The sequence below is a fragment of the Anas acuta genome, unplaced genomic scaffold (assembly GCF_963932015.1).
Source record: "Anas acuta unplaced genomic scaffold, bAnaAcu1.1 SCAFFOLD_54, whole genome shotgun sequence".
Taxonomy (NCBI): domain Eukaryota; kingdom Metazoa; phylum Chordata; class Aves; order Anseriformes; family Anatidae; genus Anas; species Anas acuta.
This window is the reverse complement of record NW_027076203.1, coordinates 142,131-163,383: the sequence shown is the minus strand read 5'-3', so window position 1 is coordinate 163,383 and position 21,253 is coordinate 142,131. Positions and strand designations below refer to the sequence as shown.

The 21,253-nt window shown below is 42.2% G+C and overlaps 2 pseudogenes; both read right to left on the bottom strand.

The window, feature by feature from the left end:
• Positions 1–404: 404 nt before the first annotated feature.
• Positions 405–7,051, bottom strand: LOC137849075 (kinesin-like protein KIF27; annotated as a pseudogene).
• A 1,089-nt stretch (positions 7,052–8,140) lies between these two features.
• On the bottom strand, positions 8,141–20,830 carry LOC137849074 (zinc finger CCCH domain-containing protein 11A-like; annotated as a pseudogene).
• Positions 20,831–21,253: the final 423 nt, after the last annotated feature.

Here is a 21,253-nt window from a genome sequence, read left to right as displayed (position 1 = left end):
TCGAATCCACAGAAAACCAAACATGAATTTAGAACAGTGTTATACCACTGCCTCTATTACAAACTGATGTTGTCTCTCCTTTGCAAGTGTGGGGAGATGTAGTACCTTCCTGGATAAGAGTTAGTTCAGTAAAAATATGAGTTTTATGTCTATCTGATATACTTTTGTCTGTTTGCTACCCCTCAAATGATCTACTGACAAACACAAAAGCATTTTAAGATCATGTACTTACATTTAGTAGGTGCCATTAGTTGATGGGGTGACTCTCCAAAAAAACCCTTCAATTTCTTCTTCAGCTCTCTGCTGATTTTCTCTAGAATAAAATAAGTCCTTTTCCAGTTGCTGGACTTTTACTTCATACTCTTTCAAGGTTTCTGCAATACCTTCACCATCTTGTTCTAGGGCAAGTAAAACTAGTATGAGAATCAAATCTTCACTTCACTTCTCTGTGCCAAAATCAAGATGCCCAGCTAGAGAATGTCCTGTATTTTGCTGACACTCTGCTTTCAGGGTGTACATTTAAACTAGTATGACAGAGGATCAAAAAGCCCATGCCAACCCCAATTCTCCATTTTAATAGGAGCATTTAGAGGATAAAGATCAACGGGATTGCTATCTTTCACCTTTCCAATGTCAACAAATTGAATATAAAAATATGACAATTCTGACCGTTTTTTGAAAATGGTCAGCTTTTTTCTTTTATACAAGCACCTTGTGTCTGTTCATCAGCATCCTACACGACATCAGAATTAGTAACAGCCAAAATGTTATCTTTCTACCTCATATCTTCTTTTTTCTTTCATATGAAACACAGTATTTCTCAACAGTGACTAAAGATAATATCTGCTGTACAATTCCCCTTGGAAAACAAACAAGCACCCTTGAAATGATGCAGTATCAACTGTAGTTTTTTCTCATGTTCTCTGTGTTGTAGCATCAGCTGCCTGTCACACTGCAACTTGATGTGCTCAAGTGCAGATTCCAATTCATGTATTATATTTTCCTGGTCTATGACCTTCATTTCCTGTTCTTCAGTCTGCAGTTGTAATTTACGTTCAGACTCTCGCAGGCCAACAATCTAAGACAATCTAATACACTTCTATCAAACCATTTCAACAAATGCTTTTACAGTTCAGCTTAATAGATGAATGGATACAAAAGCAATTGTCTCTATAAACTGTAAGCTTATACTGGAAACAGATTTGCCTGCTGACACGAGTTCACACTTCAGAATTGAGCTCTGTAGATTTTGATCACATGGACTAGTGGATTTTTTAATGCCCTGTGCAGAACTTAAACTGATACAAGAGTTTTTTTCCTGTTTCTGGAAAACTGCCAATTTGTGTACCACAGACAACTTGTTCACAAAATCACCCAAGGTTCACCCATGGGCAAAGAGAGACACCAAGTCCTAATGCATTTCTTTTTTATGTTTCCAGGTGTCATTACGATTCTTCAGTATATGGTGGTAAGAGCTTATTTGCAGAAAGATTTTATAATGGATTTGGAAAAAAGAAATACTATCCTGAGGTTAATAAAGACTGCAGGTGGGAAGAATTTCAATACGACACCACTATTTAAATATGTTGCTACTTGAGAAGTTAGCAGCATAAAGCAGTGGAAAGGAGCAAGGAAATTTCCAGATTTGCAACACCTTTTAAGCTAATGACACCAAAACAAGATACAAACAAGTAATAGAAAAGCATCCTTTTTTATGTTGATGTCAAGATGAAAAATATCCAAATTAACAACAGATGTGAGTAACCTAAGCAGGCTTTCAAGGAAAGTGGATTAAATTGACTTTACTTCTTGACACTATTTCATTTAACTATTTAGCGCAATAACAGGTAATAGGATAAAATATTGATCATTAGCCAAAGCAAACCTTGTTAAAGTATTTGAAGAGGATAGCTCTGAGCTCATCAGCAGACAAGGAAACTAGTTTTCCTATTCCATTATCCTCACTCTGTGAAAGGATCTGTGAAGAGGATCTAAGCAAGTACTGGCGACTCTGAATACTTTCATTCTTGTAATCAATAGCAGCCTCCAGGGCTTCAATTCCTTCTTTCAGATGCAAAAGGACATGTTCTTCCTACACAGAAACATAGGAGTGAGATTGTAAAAAAAGTACAAAACAAATCTTTGTGTGCATAAGACATTAACTTCATTCTCAAAGGTGAATCTAAATTTAAGAGCAAGACTAACTAGTAGTAGTACAGAGAATGGAATGGGAAAAATAAGAGGAAGAGTACAAATCTAGAACCTGTTTGGAGCAAGCAGGAAATGTCTTGATATCCCTTCCACAGACCAGAGTTCAAACAAATGGTTCATCACCACAAAAGCCTACATTCTATTCTTCCTTCATTTTCCCCTCCCCACAATTTGATGACTTCTATTACTTTTTCAGTTGAACTAGTTTTCTAATTAGCGATTAATGAACCAATCAGATCTGTAAGCAGTTTGGTGACCATTATCTGTGCAGGAAGGTGGCAGAAATTCATGCCCTGAAGTATTGCAGAAGATTCTGTGGAGTGAAGCAAATAGGATTCTTTCTGGCATGCTATCAGCTCAGTAATAGGCCCCAACTGCTGCTTCTCAAGACCTAAAACAAATCTGTGTATTTTACATCAATTTATTCAATCTTCAACTTAATTATACTGATCTATTCAAGTCTTTCACAAAAGCCTATGAAAAAAAAAAATCAAGGGACATCACTATTAGAGTACTTCACCTTGTTCTATGTCCTGATAGGAAAATAGTTGCCTAAGATAAATTGATGGACATCCTGTTTCATTATTTCTAATTATAGAATTGTTAGGCCAGCGACATTTGTCCGGACTCTAGCTAAAGTAAGTCCCTCTGAAAGTATATGTTGTTCACTGTTACGTAAGTAGTGCCATTATAGCAGTACTTTCATGTCGGCTGTTAACAAAAACACCCAACCTCAGTTCCTTGATTCTCTACTATCTAATACTGGGGGACATTTTAGGTCATGATTTATTATACAACATTGCCTAAAACTTTGATGTATCTCAGAGATAGTTACTTACTTCAGCTGACAACACTTTTCAGTTACCCTCTTTCAGTTTCTCATCCACACTATTTCTTCTTCTGAGTAGCTGATCCCTTTCCTTCTGAAGAACATGAATTTTTTCCAGAATGTCTGTCTTATCTTCAGTAGTGCTGTCCTGAAGCTGCATACCTTTATCACACAATTCCTGGTCCAGCATACTTAAGCAAGTAGACAATTTCATACTATCTTTGTTTAAAGCCTTTAAAAAAAAAAAAAAAAAAAGAGAGAGAGAGAGAAAGAAATAAGAGGAAGAATGAAAGAAACCGTAAGTATAAAACTCCTTCCCCATAAACATGTACATGAGATTGTCGCATCCTAAAGTGGAAGACCTGTCTACTTCTTGTAAAAGGACGCCATTTAGGCTAAGTAGATAGCTACCGTAAAATTTACTATTTAATCAAAAGATGAAAGAAAACAAAGAAAAGCAATGTGCAGTTTTCTACATATCTTACGTGAGTTAGTCATTACGGTGACAATGACATTTCAATTTCTGTTTCTCATTAGCCAAAGTAAATAATACGGAATGTTTCTCTGCCATGTTCTCTACTTTGCAGGCATTGAGCAATTTTTTAGATATCGTTATTTAATGTGCTGCAATAACAGAACTTTGGAAGTCAGATTTTGCTTTGTTGTTAGAATTTCGGGGATATCATGTAAATAAAGGTTATTACATTCTATTATTCATGTTTAAAATGTTGATTTGATCAAGCCACACAATAATGTAATGGCAGCGCTAGAGATACAAGTTGCATGGCTTAAACCTCTTCTGTTATCCGGCTGCCCTCCTCCCATAGTCTTTTCAGGCAGCTCTACAATTGTGTTAAGTTTCTTTCTTTCTTTCTTTTTTTTTTCTTAAATCACCTGGCTAGATCTCAGTTTCTTGATTTCTAGGTGGCTTTTCTCTTGCAATAATGCTTCTTTTTTAGCTACAATGGCTTCTCTTTTCTTTAAATCTTCTTCTAGTTCCACTAACTGTTGGTGCTGTTGAAGAATTCTTTCCATTTCTTCATCCAGCCATTTCTTTTGCTCTTCTAATTTCTACAATTTAAACAGAGATCCAGAGAGCATTAACAAGGACTAATTGGGTCAGAATTTTATGACTATGTTTTTCCTCTTTTAGAGTAACTGGTAAAACGTGAGAAATCAACATTTCAATTCTTAACATTAAGTGTTCAACAGAATCCTGATTCAGGATAATACAGAAATAGGACTGACTTAAGGAGAGGCTCAGCAATGTTATATTACTACATCTTATGCAAACAATTTTATCAGATGCTTTTAAGGAAATGTATTATTTTCCTAAAAACAGTTATAGAAATAGATGTCATATATAGAATGACAACAACTAAGTTTGAAAGGTACCACAAGAAATCAGCTAGCCCATCCTCATTGCATGATTCTTGCCCAAGACCAAGATTTGTGGAAAAACACATCATGATGAGAAACTGTGATGCTGAAAGAAAGAAAAAATGGGAGTTCTGATCCTGCTAGCAGAGTCTATTATAAGTCTCTTCTGAAGCAATGGTTTATCAGTGGGCATATTGCTGGTATGGCTATAAAGTTGCTTTTATTTCATTTTTTAAATTTATTTTCACCTCTAAAGACTTTGGTTAACTCATGAAACTCTCATGTTCCAATGTCTAGTTCTGAAATCATGCAGGTAGCACTGTTGCACAGGAAGCCTACTATTCTAACACTGTCATGAACAACCAAAACCATAGCCATCTGTCATATTTGTCAGATGGGAAAAGAAATAAACAAACAAACCGTGCAACATTTATAACAGAGCTCATCAGAATCACCTTCAAACCTACCAGACAACCAAACTTGTTGAATTTCCAGCTATCTGAATTACTACCTTTCACAAGTCATAGAAAAAACAAAGACATTACAGCCCTCTCCTTTCATTCATTCAAAACCAGTAAAAGAGCTTCTTGACTTGTCTCAGTTTTTGCTACAACAAAAAAATAACAATTTAAAAAAAAAAACAGGGGAGGGAGGACGGAATACTCTTCTTCCAAACGCTTTACAAAGATGACACGGGGTGAATAAAGACACCTTTCTTTTCAGTGTCCACACAGATTTGGAATAGATTAGCTACCTCTGATTTCTGTAAAGTTCCCACTGACTTATTTTTCTTCTTTTTAAATGCAGCAATCTCACTGTCTTTAAGTTTAAGAATCTTCTGTTGCTGTTCCATCTTAAGCTGAAGTTCCTATAAACAAAAACAAACAAACAAAACTTTCTTTCTGCCTCTATCAGTGTGTTTTTCAAACACATTTAATGACAGAATCATGAAATCAGAAATATTGAACTAATTTACATGCAAAATTGCAACTCAGGGCTACACATCACATAATAACATTCAAAAACATAGCTGAAGAGAAAGGAAGAATGAAGATTTCTGTGACAATACTTATACACAATTTCTTCAGTGTCAAGTAAGCAATTACTTAAAAGGACAAAATCTGGTAGTATAGTACATTGCCTTTGGGAAAACAAAGGTCAAACTGGTTGATCTTATTCTTTGTCATAAGGAAACAGAAAGAATCCTACTTTAATTTGTAGCTGGTCCCGCTGAAGCTCTGCTTCTACTTGCTTCTTTTTTTCACTCTCCTCACACAGTCTTTTCTCTAGCAGGGTCTGCTGATGCTTCATCTGAGCCATATTCTGCTCAAGTTCTATTGCTCGTTTTTCACTTTGGTTAGATAGAGAAGCCAGATTCTTAGTGTCTTGCTTCTTCTTCTGTAAGGCCTGAATGTTCATGGAAAATTTCAGCTTAACAACAGGAAAACTTAGAACTAAAACCTGACTCAGGTTAATTCTCTATTTCACTGAGTTAGGACAGTGAGCAAGACTTGCTACATTTTGCCACAACAATCACACATTATCTCTAAGGTCTCCGAGCCTTCGTAAAATCATCAAAGACAGAACTATCTAACTACTTAGTTGTTAAATAGTAGTGGGTATAACTGTGTGAAGGTTCTCATTGGCTACTTCAATCCAACTAGCTTCAATTGTGTGAAGCTGGTGAGAGTTTCACAAGCAGAGTGTACGGATTTCAAACGTGATGCTGAGACAGGAATTTGCAAATCCTAATGGTCATATTGGAAATACCTGCACTTTCAGCTTAGCTGCATCCATCTTCTTTCGGAACTCTTTTTGTAGCTTGGCTTTCTCAGGAAGCTCTCTCAGCTTCTTATTCTCCAGCTCCTGAAGCTGCTTTTGAGTTTCGGCCAGTTCCATTTTGGCCTGCTCGGATTCTTGCTCCGGTTTAGTTATCTTCAAAGAATATTGCCTGCTTACACACTCTGCATCCTTACCTTAAAGACATCATATCCAAATAGTTTTAAAACAGCAAGATAATAATTTGCAATGTATCACTTAAACCTGTAATTGAATTGTTACTTACTTCATCCTGATTAAACCAAAAATTTCTGAGACATTTTCCAAACCTAAACAAACAGCTCCCTTATAACACTGAAATATAGATGAACGAAGGAATCTTAAATCTGAACTCTTCATAAATCATCTGATGTCACCAAAGAAAGTAACACCTGAGTGCCACATCAAGTGAAAATTTTCTGCCTACTGCAGTCCTTGACAAAATAGCTTGCCTGTATTATTATGTTTTTGTTGTTGTTGTTGTTTTGTTTTTGTCTGTTTGTTTGTTTGTTTTTCCCCAGAAGAATATGCTACATATTTCTCAGCTTTCAACTTGGTAATCAGCAAAAAACTCTCGATTGTGTTTCTACTGATTTGCCCTGTTCGGGCAGTCTGATTTGCTCTGTTTGGGATTCCGTAAGTACTGTTACTGGGGGCGCACAATGTTTCTCAATGCCAAAAGACTGCCTCAGGAGAATATGTACACACAAGAAGAGTGTGATTGAAACAGGTAAGCACAGATCTTTAGGGACATCATAATGATAAGTTTCTGGCAAGCATATATATATCAGGACAGGTGTGTAATGATATAGGCTAACAGGGACACTGACCTTTTCCCTCATCCACTTCTAACTCCTACTTCTCTACTGCTATGATGGGAATGCAAGCATTCCCAGAACAGTGTCGTATCTTCTCTCCTATCCCAGACACTGGGTGACAAACACATGTCCATGAAGAGATCAGTTGCACTAAGCATACGTGAAAAATTACACTATCGGTGGATAAACACAATAAGCCACAAAACACAAAAAAATATTTAACAAACAAATCTGCAGATCACAGCTGAGTAGGACACAATAAAAATTTGCAGCCTTCAATGCACTCATAGCAAGTAATTCATAGAAGTTAGGAAACTGTAAGTTACCAGAAGTATTCCCGCAGAAGAAAATTACCCAAAAACTAAGATATGCAGGTCTTCAGAAGTTTTGTGTCTTTTTTCTTGCTTATTTCTGAATGTCTTCATTTCAATTTTTCAGTCACTTACCTATTCTTACTAATTCCTTAATAAGTTCTTCTTTCATTTTCATGTTAAGTGCAAGTTCTCTCATTTTTTGCTTGGCCTCAGTGAGTCTCAACTCTGAATTCATTAACTTCTGCATGTTAAAAACATGACTTTTTTTTTTTTTCCATAAAATTCTGCCTGTAACAAGAGCCATGCTTTACTATGGACACAGTCTCCCATATCTGCAATATCCACTTTTGCAAGCTTCTTTAAACAGCTAGGGTGTTCTACTGTACATCTATTTATCACATTCTTTTTAAGCAGCAGAAAGTCATACAAGTTCCCCTATACAGTATCCACTGACAGATTGATTTCCTTCAACACAGAACTCTGGCCTTCCGTATTAAATCCTTCATGTCTGACAGATCAAGTCAGTAAGAACAAAAAGAATTCCCTCCACGTTAACCGTGTAGATTTCAGCTGGTGCTAACAGGGTTTCTTTGTTGCTGTGGTATAAACAGACTGATTCCAAGGTTGAGGATTACAGAGTTGTCTGGAAATGCTGCTGGCGATAGGATTTAGACTGCACTGCAGCTCCTACCAGGTGCCGAAGGGTAAGAACACACTCAAGAGGGTGGCACACAGTGAGTAACAAAACTTGGCAGAATTATCAGAAATTGTACGAATGGATGTGTGTCTTCACAGAGGACTCACCTGTACATCAGCTACAGAGGAAAGGTTAGGAAAAGGCCGGTTCAATTCCACTGCCTTCTTTTCTTCTTTTTCAGGTGCTTTTAAAAAAGACCAAAAAAAGTTTTGTCAACGGCAGAAATAAAGAAAGCTGGGTACTTGTTTCCTTTGTGCATTTGTGCATCCTTGTGTCCCATGAGAGAGAGAGAGAAAGGCTACAATGTGCAATCCATTTGCCCGGACAGAGCGAGCTGCTTCTTGGACTCACCCTGAATTTTGCTCTTGGTATGGGATTCTCCTGCTTTTTTCTTCTCTTCTACCAAGCGATTATTCTTTTTTTCAGACAAGGCTTCAGAGAAAGTTTTGATGCGACCTGCACGAGCAGGTCTTGCCCCTGCGCTGGAATCTTCAGTTTTACCATGCCCTTCAGCCTCGCCTTTGGCTTGAGTTTCGCGTCTCTGAAGAGCTTTCTCACGACGGATTTCCTCCAGTGTTTTCACACGGATCTCTCCCATCGGCTTAGCAGCCTTCCCTGTCATCATCAAGAAATGAGGAGAAGCACCGACATTTAAAGAGAGTCCAGCAATATTTTAAGTCTCCAAAATTTGTCAGAGCACTAAGGAAAACTAATCTTGAGTGTTCCCAATAATGCATCTTAGAACAATATCCTTAGAACAACATTCTCCTCCTCCTCTGAGCCACTTGTATTTTGAAGACCAGCCCTATCCAGAGAGAACTGCTACACAGAAAAGCTGCTTTACTTTATTACTTTTTCAGACTGCATTTCAAATTCCTGCTCCTGGCAGTGGTTCTATTCTAATGGTACGTAACGGTTCACAGAAGCAGCTAAAAACCTTGACAAGGCACAAGTAGAAAAGAAACACACACCTAGAGCCAGATTTCTGATAGTGGCTGTCAGAAGAGCTTCAGCACTCAAGCAAGAGGCATCAGTTCTTTGTTTTCGTCTAAATTAGTTTTTAGGGATGGATGAAAGCACTCCAAGTTCATGGAAAGGAAGGAGGAGAAAGCATATTTAATATCTAGCTGTTACCTCTCTCAGTGCTGGTCTGTTTAGGAGGTAATCCCAGCCTGTCCTTCAGAGACTTGGCAACTTGAACTGCAAAACAGAAACAGAACGAATCAGGGAGACTGCATAATGTCAACTTCACGTTCACAGTTCAAAACAAGACAGGAAAGGTAACTTTGAATCCCAGTGATTACGACCTCAGCCAACATGCAAAAAGAAACATCACTGGAAAAGGACAAACAGAAAGACTAAATACAAAACCCAGGAATCCAATCCAGATGCCCGTTTAGTACCTGTATCTCTCTTGGGTGCTTTGTCAGCATTTCCCGGAGCCCCTACCTTCTTCCCCAGCCTTTCAGCAAGGCTGCGCTTCACTGGAATGGTGCTTACATCATCTTCAGAGAAAACAAGGAATATTGTAAGAACTTTTCTTTGCAGGAAGGTTTGAGAACAGTCAACAATAAGCTTCTATTTTTCAAGCGTATTTTCATAGAATTGCCTTTCAGCTGCTAAATGATTTTTTTTATTTTTTTGCCATTTCTGCAGTCAACACAGATCTCCACTGCAATGTATTATCCTTTCATACCTCAAAAATACTCTTTCATGCAGTCATATATAGAAGGCAGCACCTACGTAACAGCTCATAAAAAGTTCTTACCCGCGGAGGCTTTCCGTTTTCCTTGTCTATCAGCAAGATCTAGTCGAACCACAGGTTCCTCCCCTAAAACAAAAGGGATTTTTTTTTCTATTTCACAGAAACCAGTAGCCAACAGAAATATTATCCTGTTAGCCCATGTCCAAAAAAACCCAGTCAGACACTGTTTTGACAGCTAAACCACATAAACTCATATTTTAACTATAATTAACATAGGAAAAAAATATTAAGAGTCTCAGTGCTTGCTTCAAATTCCAGCTGAGATAGTAGAGCGTGAATCTGAGTCTGCTTGACAGCTATACTTTGAGCAGAACAAAGCTGCATAAGCAAGCAGAATATTATTAGGTACAAATGCTGAGAAATAGTCCTTTCTAAGGTGAATGTCTACGAGTAAAAGTACTTCCACACTTTTTTCCCTTTAAAAGGCATTTGCACAGCTCTAAACAATTTATACACAAACTCCTGTCATACTGTGTCCACACCTGCCACTGTCAGCCTCTTTAATGCTTCAGAAATTGCTTCTTATATAGCACTGTCTTCTACAGCTCTTTCTTCTCGTTACTCTTCTGTTTTTCAGTTACCCCCCTGTTGCGAAGCACGGACGAAAGCACGACAGACACCAGTAGAGTCAGATCATGCTTCACCATTTTATTGCCCGAATAGCCCAACTTTTATAGTGAATTTTACAGGGGTGGACAGTGTTTCACACAAGATTATTGGTCAAAAGCACCCAGACAAACTGTTAAGAAAATAACACCACCTTTTGATTAGAAGTTAGGAAAACAACCCCCTTTGTGCTTAACGGTCACGTAGGCCTAGTCCTTGAGGCCAGCTGCTGATAACAATACTTTCTGAGTTCCTTAATTGGGTGATGTGGGAGTCATTGCCGTGGGAGCTTCTCACAGTTACTCTGGCAGCTTGGTTTGCTCAGCTACAGCAGGCCCTGAGATTTCTAAGGCCTACCCCTGGTTGCTTAAAGCAAGCTTAGATCGAACAATTATGCCAATTCCCAACAATTCCCCCGTTTTCTTTTTGTACAGGCAGTACTTGGTTTTACAGCAGGTGTCAAATATACAACATAACACAACTATATAACTTAACCCTAATAATACCACAATTACTGTAAGCACTTAATGGTAACACAATTTAGTAGTAAGCAACACAACTTAATAGTAACACACTTAAACCTAATCACTTGATGGTGATCAAAGTCTGTTCTTGACAGTCCTTGAGGTGTCACAGCCCACGTCATTGTCAGATTATCAGGAACCTCTTCTTGGTCGTCTTCAGCGTGTGCAGATTCTAAAACTGCTTCAGTCCACTTTGCAGTGATCCACTGGGTACCTGTTCCCAGCACCACTTCAAAATCCCTATAACATTTTGCAAGTAACCCTTTAACCACATTTATCACAATACTACATGTAATGATGATTGACACCACAATGAACAGAATCCTTAATGCCCCTTTGACTAATCCCAGTAACCATCTATGCATTGTTTCAAACAAATCAGTGAACCATTGATTGAAAGGATTGATATCATATTGAATCTTTCTAATGAATCCATTTTTCTATGATTTTTGCCAGCACCAATTTTCCATGCTTTTAGCCTGCTCTGTAGTTATATCCCGGGATCCTACACTATGGCAACAATAACCTGTACTAAGGCTATATTCCGGAATCCTGCACTATGGCAACAATAACCTGCACTATGGTTAAAATGTGCTCTCTCTCACACAGTACACAGTACAATCACACATACACAGCACAATCGTACACCCAGAGGCCTCTGGCACATCTCACTCTCAATCATACCATAACCTCAATCATACCACAAGAATATAATTTAGAATGATAAGCAAACAAACAAGTATTGTCTCTCATTGTGTTCCTCGTGAAATGACTTGCAACACTTTGTTTTAAAACCTTACCCTTACACAAATACTTTCAACACAAAATACCTGGACATTTAAGAATAACACATATAATTATTAATACTCCAGTTAGTATCCCTCCAGCAGCTGAAAACCTACTGTTTGTCTGCAGCTACAGGAGATCTTTGTCTGCTCCTGCGGTGAGCAGCTGAGAGTGGAGTCCCCTCCGAACAAAACGCTCAGGGTGCACCTAGGGGCGTCCACACCACAGCTGATCCCCGCAGCCGAGCAGTTGTTACGTGCGGCCACAGATGCCACTCCAAGCACTAAAATTGCCAATGCCACTCTAGCTGCAACCCCACACAATTCAACATTATCATTGCTATCCAGTGCAAGCAATGCCCATTTATGTCTGGTGATTTCATGCAACTGCAACAAGCTAGAAGCAAATACAATGAGTTTATCTAAGTAACATGGACTTCTGATAGCATTTGCAGCGATACCTTGCCAGGCCCTATCCCCACAAATCAGAAAAACATCAGGAGGTAAGGCCAAAGCTGTACAATTGTTCCAAACACTGTAGTTGTTACCCCTTGTCTCCGTGCCATAAACCCCTAAACCCTGCTTAGCAGTGTCATTGTAATCACAGGTGTTATTTGTATTTTTGTACCGGTATGGCCTTTTCCAGGTTCCTGTAGCAGGAATCATCTGATATCCAGGGCTACGTTCACATTTGTAGCCACCTTTCAGGTTGATACATATTTGACTACAGATACCAGGGTTTTGACATTCATCAATATCTCCACAGTTTCTCTTGTCTACAAACTCAAACCCAGCTGGACAGTCACATTCATTTATGTTGCATTCCTTCAGGGGCTCATCACCCCAGTCCTTGCAGTCTCTCTGCTGGTTACACACTTTATTGATATCTATGCATTCTCCACTTATGCACTTGAATTTGCCAGGTCCAGAGCACTGAATAACATTGTTACAGTTTGCTTCATCAGTGCCATCCAGACAGTCTCTCACACCACTGCACTGCCTACTCCTATGCACACAGTTCCCATCTTCACATCTGAACTGGTCTGGCCTGCAGGTCTGAGAAGGGCAGTTAATTTCATCACTTCCATCCTTGCAATCAGGATCTCTGTCACAGTCTTTTTCACCTGAGCCGCACTGCACCTCACTCACAGAACACTTCACCAGAGGTGCAGGCTGGCGGCCACACTGCTCCAAAGATTCATCCGAGTGGTCGGAGCAGTCACCTTGACCATTGCAGACAAAGCTTTTGGAAATACATTGTCCACTACTGCATGTAAATTCTGCTGCACTACAAGTCACAATGCCACAATTCTCTTCATCTTCTGCACTGTCACAGTCTCTTTCACCATCACATTTCCACGACACTGGGATACACTGGGTCGACTGAGGACCACAGCTGATTTCATTTACCCGGCATGTTCTCATATGACACAGCTCAGCACTCTCATCAGACCCATCTTCACAATCCGGATCCCCATCACACTGCCATCTGTTTGGCACACACTGACCACTGTTGCACACAAAGTCAGATTCAGCACACGTCTTCTTCACACAAGCACTCTCATCACTGCCATCTGAGCAGTCTTCATCACCATCACATTTCCAGGACACTGGTGCCCGCCGCCCCGCACCTGTGTCACTTATACTACTGCTATTACCCATGCCGTCAGTGTCAGTGGCATCCTCCTGGTACCGTTTCTGTCTTTGCCGCCCCTTACTCTCCCCCTTTTCTTTTTGCCACTGACCATTCACCACAAATGGATGAGACACATGATTACTAGTTAGGAAAGAGCATGTAACATCTGCTATACGGCTGCAGGCAATCTGCTGGTTTTGGTAATACTCTAGCTGCCTTTCTGCCAGGTCCATGCGCTGCAGCAGGTTCTCAATGAAGTGCTGGAGCCTGGCTTTTCCCCGCAATTCTTCTTCTGCCTCCTCCTCGAACTCGCTGAGTTGCTGCTTCAAGGCCGCGATCATCTCCACTGCCACGTCCACCTGCCTGCTGAGCACCCGCTCCCTTCGCTGCACCTCCTGCTGCTTCTGTGAGAGCTGCACGAAGGCCTCCCGCACCTCCAGCAGCTCCGCCGTCTTCTGGGCCAGCTTCCCGGTCAGCCTGTCGAGCCGCTTCTCCATCGTCTTGTCCACGGCCTCCACCATCCTGCTGAACTTCGCCCTGACACTCGCGCCGCGGCCGAACCGACCGCGCTCCCCGCAGCGCGGGCAGCGGAACGGCAGCGCCGGGCCGGCCACGGGCAGCGGCTCCGGCCACGGGAAGCCGCCCCGCTCCGCGCCGTCCTGCTGCATCCTCCGCCTCGGCGGGGGGGGCTTGGGAAACTTCGGGCACAGGGACCGGGACCGGCCCTGTGGCCGCCCGCGGCCGCGCTGCCCCGGCCGGTGCCGGCGCCGGGGCCGGGGCCGGGGCCGGGAGCGGAGCGGCCACGGGAGGCGTTTGCGACTCTTGCCGCTGTTCCGGCCGTTTCCCGGCATGTTGCGTCGACATGCCGCTTCCTTGTGATTGTTCGACTGACAATTTGAGCACCATACTGCCCCAGCTCTGCAGTTTCGTCTCACGTGTCCAAAAGCACCACAACGATAACATCGGCAGCGGTGTGGTAATTGGTTACTAGGGGGTGGTACTGGACCACCGGCGGTTTGCAAAGGAGCAAGAGCTGCAAGGACCTGACTCTGTGTAAACTCAGCATGCTCTTTCATAGCCTGTGCCTGCTCCCGCATGCTGTCACCTAATTGCTTTACTGCCTCTACTAACATAGCCTGTGGGCCTACTGGTACCTGAGCCATTCTTTCCAACCCTTCCTCAATTGTCCATGTCCCGGGTAAGGAAGCCAATATAGTGCGAGTAGAGGGGTTGCTATTCTGAATCGCGCACTCTTTTAATATCATGTCCTTGAGGTAATCGGGCACCCCTGCTGCCTGTATGGCGTTTACTACACGATCAATAAAAAGCCCAAATGGTTCCTCTCTACCCTGTTTGATTCCCATGTAGGAAAGTATTCCCCCTGGCCCCTTTATCCGATCCAATGCTCTTCTGGCCGTTTTCATTGATTCCTTGGCTTTATCAGGTCCCAGCAATGCCTGTGCTTCTGTCCTAAAATACGGTCCTATCCCCATCAACTCTTCCAGTGTGACCCCATGTAAAGGGTCCCCCGGTGGTCTTATCACTGCGACTGCTTCTTGACAAGCAGCGTGCCAATGGGCATTAAATAACAGCTGCTGGTGTTGGGTCAAAATTAACTTCATTATGTTGCGTATGTCTCCTGGAAGCAAAATATTTGTTCCCCAAATGTAGTCCAGCATGTGTCTCGTAGGTTCACCTTTCAGACCTGAGTCATTTACTGTGGACCGCAGCTGAGTTAACAATTTCCAGTCCAAATTCACTAGATTAACCGTAACATTACCCTGGGCGTCCGGTGGTGAGTATATTACCGGGAAGGCCTCTGGAATCAATTGTGCAGCTATCTCGTGTTCACCCTCACGTAGGGCCTCATTTGCTATTTGGTTCCACATCCTCTGCCTCTGTTGAACACCATCTGTAAACGGGCTGGTGTTTTTTCTGTCTGGTTTTTGCTCTCTTATTTCCTCGTCCATCTGAGGGTTAACACTACCAGTTCTTCCTGGCAATCCCAGTCGCTCTGTAGCAGCAGCAGTGACTCTCTGCTCAGCCTGATGTATAGCTAAGGCGTTAGTGACTGCTTTCCAAGGCTTCGATAATTTTTTAGCAGTCTTATTGTCATTAATAACTTCATCAAACAATTTGTCCCCAAATTTGCGCCACTCTGCTTGTTCAAAAACTGTATCCGGATTGATAAAACAACCCTTTGTTACTCCATATGTTAATAATCCTGGTAAATCCTTTTTGCAGTCTATACCCTGCGTGCCTCATTTTTCTAAGAAACATTTGAGCAAATCATAGGCCGCTTGTCTCTCCATGCCTTTGTTTATACTGTTACAACCTTTGCAAGACAAGTGACTGGCAGGGACCGTCTATAGGTGCTCCCGGGCGCTCCCAGGTGCGGGGATTGCGCGTTTACGTCCCGTTCACCTGTCAGAGTGCAGGTGCGGGGATTATCGTCCCTTTTACCTCTACCGCAATTACTTCAGTGTCTCGCGATTACTTCAATGTCCTGCGCGGTTCCGTACCCCGCGTCTCTCACCGTGAGTCCCCGCGTCCCCGCGTCCCACCGTGTCCCGCGTCTCTCACCGGGAGTACCGCGTTTTCCGCATCTCTCACCGGGAGTAGCGCGTCTCACCGTGAGTCCTGTGTACAGCGTTTGCGGCTCGGTGTCTGGCTACGGTGCCGGTCCGATGTCCGCTCCGACGTCCGGTCCGAAGTTCCGGCGGCGCTCCGATGTCCCGCGCCGCTCCGGTGTCTCAGTCTCGGCGCTGTGATGTCCCGGCGCCGCTGGTCCCGACGCCGCTGGTCTCCTGGTCTACCTGCGTTCGGATGTGCCGGCGCCGCTGGTGTCCCGCTGCGCTGCGATGTTTGCCCCGGCGCCGCTGCGATGTCCGTGCTCAGCTGCGATGTCTGCTCCGGTGCTGCGATGTCCTGCTCCGGTGCGATGTCTGTTCAGGTCCTGTTCAGGTCTCCCACTGCGATGTCATGTTCAGGCCCTGTTCAGGTCTCAGCCTGTTCGGGCGCCATTTGTTGCGAAGCACGGACGAAAGCACGACAGACACCAGTAGAGTCAGATCATGCTTCACCATTTTATTGCCCGAATAGCCCAACTTTTATAGTGAATTTTACAGGGGTGGACAGTGTTTCACACAAGATTATTGGTCAAAAGCACCCAGACAAACTGTTAAGAAAATAACACCACCTTTTGATTAGAAGTTAGGAAAACAACCCCCTTTGTGCTTAACGGTCACGTAGGCCTAGTCCTTGAGGCCAGCTGCTGATAACAATATTTTCTGAGTTCCTTAATTGGGTGATGTGGGGGTCATTGCCGTGGGAGCTTCTCACAGTTACTCTGGCAGCTTGGTTTGCTCAGCTACAGCAGGCCCTGAGATTTCTAAGGCCTACCCCTGGTTGCTTAAAGCAAGCTTAGATCGAACAATTATGCCAATTCCCAACACCCCCCTATTTGCATACTGACACTTTTTTTTTTTCTCCTGCCACTGCACTTAACCTGAGCACCAAATCTTTCCAGTACAACCAGGGACTTGAAGCATAAAAGCACGTTTTGAACAGAAGGCAGCACCAGAAGGCTAACACGGGTGAATTGTTTTAATTATTGCTTAACCCTCCAGTTTAGGAGTAATGAAATCAAAGCAAAAGCATTCCTTACTACCTTTCTTGGAAGACAGTGTCACAGTTCTCACCACTGTCCGGACATTTTCCTTTTCTGGAGCAGGAAAAATCATAGAATCAACAGGACAAAGAGAAGATCTTGAAGAACCTTCTGTTCAGAGCAACCGAATCATAAGGAAGTTTACCCAGCATAAAAAACTATCACAAAGAACAAAAAACTTTAAATTATTTGTTACTGTCAAAAATACAGCAAGCAGAGCATGTAAATAAGCGAGGCGACTAATTTGCCTCTGGTTGCCCTTTGAACTCCCATTTAGAATACCAGCTGGCTGAGAATCAGGTTGCTTGATGCCCCCAGCTAAAAATGGAAGTCTGTCCCTCAAGCAGCTCCCCGTCACCATCACCTGCCGTGAACAGGATCAGAAAGTAGGGCATATTAACTCACCACCGTGTCTCTTATTTTTTTCCTTCATCTTCTGCGATTTGATTTCCTCAAGTGTTTTTATTCCAAAATTCAGATTGCCCTCTGAAAACAGGAAACAGTTCATGAGACAGGCTTAGAGGCACTCACGGAGGACCACAGGTCCTCAGGCTTCTTAGCGCTCAGGAACTTTCTGAAGTATTTAGAATAAAGCCTGTCAACACTCCTCACAAGTGAAAGAGCCCTAGAACCAATGGCATTTTGCCACTCCTTTCATCCTTCAGGGTTAAAAATGTAGTTTTAATTTTAATCCATTTACACCATATTAGATCCCTCTATTGTTAGATATGGCTTATCAACAGTGGTTGCAAGGCTGCACGTGCAGCCATTTAAACTCCATGCTGTGGCCCTGGTTTGTTCTCCAAAAGTAAAGAAAAGGAGTTCACCTTTCTGACCCAATGGGCACATGATGGTATTAATGGCAGAAATGAGATCATGGAAATAACGGAGTCCATTCAGCACCCCTACATTTTGTTGTGTTTTTACTCCACACTGCTTTTGACTTCACTGTCAAGTTCTTCTGAGTTATCCTACTAAGGTGCTGGAATACCTTGTTTAGTAGTAGGAGAACTGCCTTTCCGAGTGGAAATCACCCGTAATCCATTTTTGCCTTCCGCAGCTGGTTGCTGGACGGGAGTTTTAGTTTCTTCTCCTTCCTCAGAAAGTTGGTCTGAAGGGGAAGAATCTATTCAGTTATGCATACACCAGATTGTTCATGATTACATAGCTCATGCAGTGACACTTCAGCCCATGGTTCATATAAAAAACTTTGTTGCTGTTTTGTTTTGTTTTTTAAACAGCTACACTGACCTGATGAACTCCTAAGTAGAATACACTAGGACAAAACATCTAGGACTCTAGATTCTCTCTGCAGCTTTAACTACTACACAACACATTGCTCTTCAGACAGAAAAAAGAAATTTCCTTCCTAGTTTCACACAGAACTTTACACAACAGACCAGCTAAAGCCAGGAGTGGTTCTAAGCGTTCCTCCAGCGTTTCAGGTTCTGTCCATTGACTGCCAGACAAAGCCACCAGTGACCTGGCCAGACCGCCTGCCCTATCGCTAGTCAGACCTCAGGTCATCTGTGATTTATACATTCATTTACAGCACAGATTCCTTCAAGAACCAAAGATTTAACACATTCATTTACAGCACAAATTCCTTCCAAGAACCAACACATGCTCACCATCATCATCTTCATCATCATCTGCAGCATTGATTACAACTGGAGGGTGTGTAGGGCTTGGGACATTTTCAGAGTTTTCCACTTTCATCACCCCCTTAGCTGTGGAGAGGGATTTGACTGGACAGAAAGTTTCTTTTGCTGCAGTGACATCTGAGCCACTTTCAAATCATCGTCCGCGGACTCAGGCGGACTTGGCAGTGTAGCTAGAGGAAGAGAAGGATCGTCGGTAATATGGCAGTTTAAAACTTTGACCACAATGCAAAGATATGGTAGGAAAGGCAGATAACCCGCACAGACAACGAAATCAGCATCTCCTTTTGCCCATCCCATCACTGTTTACACCGGGAACAATGACTTCCCTTCGAACAACAACACATCTCCCTACCACCCAGTAAAAGATGAAACAACAGGAAGCAAACTGCAAGGCAAACATCACACAAAGCAAAGAGAAGCTGAGCACGAAAGCAGAAAACAAACACCAGCAGTACACTCGGTTTAACTGACCACCTATGACTGCAGACCTTTTCCTGCACTCACAAATGAACAGTTACCTGATGCCCCCTACAGGATTGGCACCCACTAAGTAATACTCAAAATTAATTCTTCAGCGCTTAAAGAAAAAGGACCTAAACTCACTCTTGCTTGGTGGTAAGAATTGTCCATCGATGTAACGTCCCTTTGCATGATGAAAAGCACAGTTGGCTTTCTGACAGCCTCCCGGCTGGTTCTCCCAGTAGCAAGGAATCTCACTGCGCTTTTTCTGAAGACAGAAAGAAAGAAAAGCTCGTGATAACATGCACCTGAGGCTTGCAAAGAGATGCACAGCTCCAGATCATGACAGCTGTCACAACACAGTGCTGAAACATCATTCCAAAGGTCAGTTTCTCAGTTAAGTGTAGTATTTCTGGGCATATTCACAAAGTTTGCATAAGCTGCAACCACGATGCACATTTAGATTTGTCATCATTCAGTTTGAGAAGACAGGCACTCTCAGACATCAGTTTAGGGTGGGTTAAACTAATACACCTAGGATTATACTAGGATTATTCAGAGGGAAAAAGATCATCCGAAATTGCCTAGGTTAACCCTGTCTAGAACTACTTCTTGGAGACTTAGTTCTTCTGCACCTTTAACTTTCCCCACTTCCTACCCCAGGCAGCTAGAACAGCGTTATCTGAAGGACTGTGGCTCAGAAGAGACCCGATAGTTCATTATCAAGCCTGCTCCCATGAGGATAGAACAGCCTGTTTATTACCCCCCTGCTCCAGCAGGTTTTAGCAGTCTATTTAACAGCTATTCTGCATCTGTTGAGAAAACTGTCAGCATCTAATTAAAATATATATATATATATATATATATATATCTTGCTAAGACATACCTAAGGCATTGATTTTATTTCCCTCTGCTTCCTCCCACCCCCTCTCTTGGTAACAGAAACCAGTATGATTTGGAAGCAAACAAATCTATCCTGCAAAAGCACAATCAGTACACCTACGGCACTGAAAAAGGCTTTTGTTGATTTATTTTGAGAACACATCGTTAGGCACTCACGTCAATTTCCATGTGTCTGAATCGGCAGACATTCCTGAAACAACGACCCTCCTGCCACAGCTTGCAGACCGTCTCATTGCCCAGAGCAGCTTCGCAGTGGCGGTAGGCACATTTGTCTCCCTGGAACCAAAAGGAAACCAACAAGGAAAATATAGTACAGCCTCAAAATTGGCCATGCTGCTGCCTAATGTTGCTACAACTGAATTCAGAATCTATCTGGTTCTCAAGTTAACCAAAGACCAGTGTGCTTCCTCCTCCTAATCTACTCCTCCCTGAAAAAAACGGGGAAAAAAAGCAAAGCAAAGGAAAGCCAGCCATACCTTGGTACAGGTAGAATAGAAATAGAAGTAGCAATCGTCTCCTTGTTTAGACATGCCGACGAGTTCTGCTAACAAGCTCGGGTTCTCTCCACAGGGACTTCCTCTGCTCTTGGAGAGAGCTGTCTTCACCCTTGCTTGGGCTGAAAGTCTTCTACTGGCTTGTGATCAGTGAAATCTTCTTTTTAAAAGTAACCCTAAAGAAAGTAACAAGTGAAAAATAATGAGGAACGAACAGTTTTCCAGCTTTCTTCAGTTAATCAAATCAAGTTATCAGTCTCTCAAAGAGAGCAAAGCCTTTTTCCCAAATTCTGGAAATACACACCAACAAGTGGCATAACCTTTGCTGAAGGAAGATAAATAACACAAAGAAAATCTGTCTAGTTTGTTTTACAGGCTTGTCTTTCTCAGTATGGAACAAACTGACCTCCCTGGTCTAACTTTGCAGTTACCTATTCTGCCTTTGTCCTGGAGAGAAGAGCAAGAAAGGAACAAATCTATTTTTGCACTCCAAAAACGCGTTAGAGGAGGATTATCACACCCACCTAAGGGTACTTCCTTGTTTGTTTATAAAGCACCACGTATTTCTCTTAGACAGTCTCTGTTACGGGCTTGTTTTGTGCCTTCCATTTATAATAAAGATATTAAGATGCTTACCCCTTGTTGTTTTTTTTTTTTTGTTTTTTTTGTTTGTTTGTTTG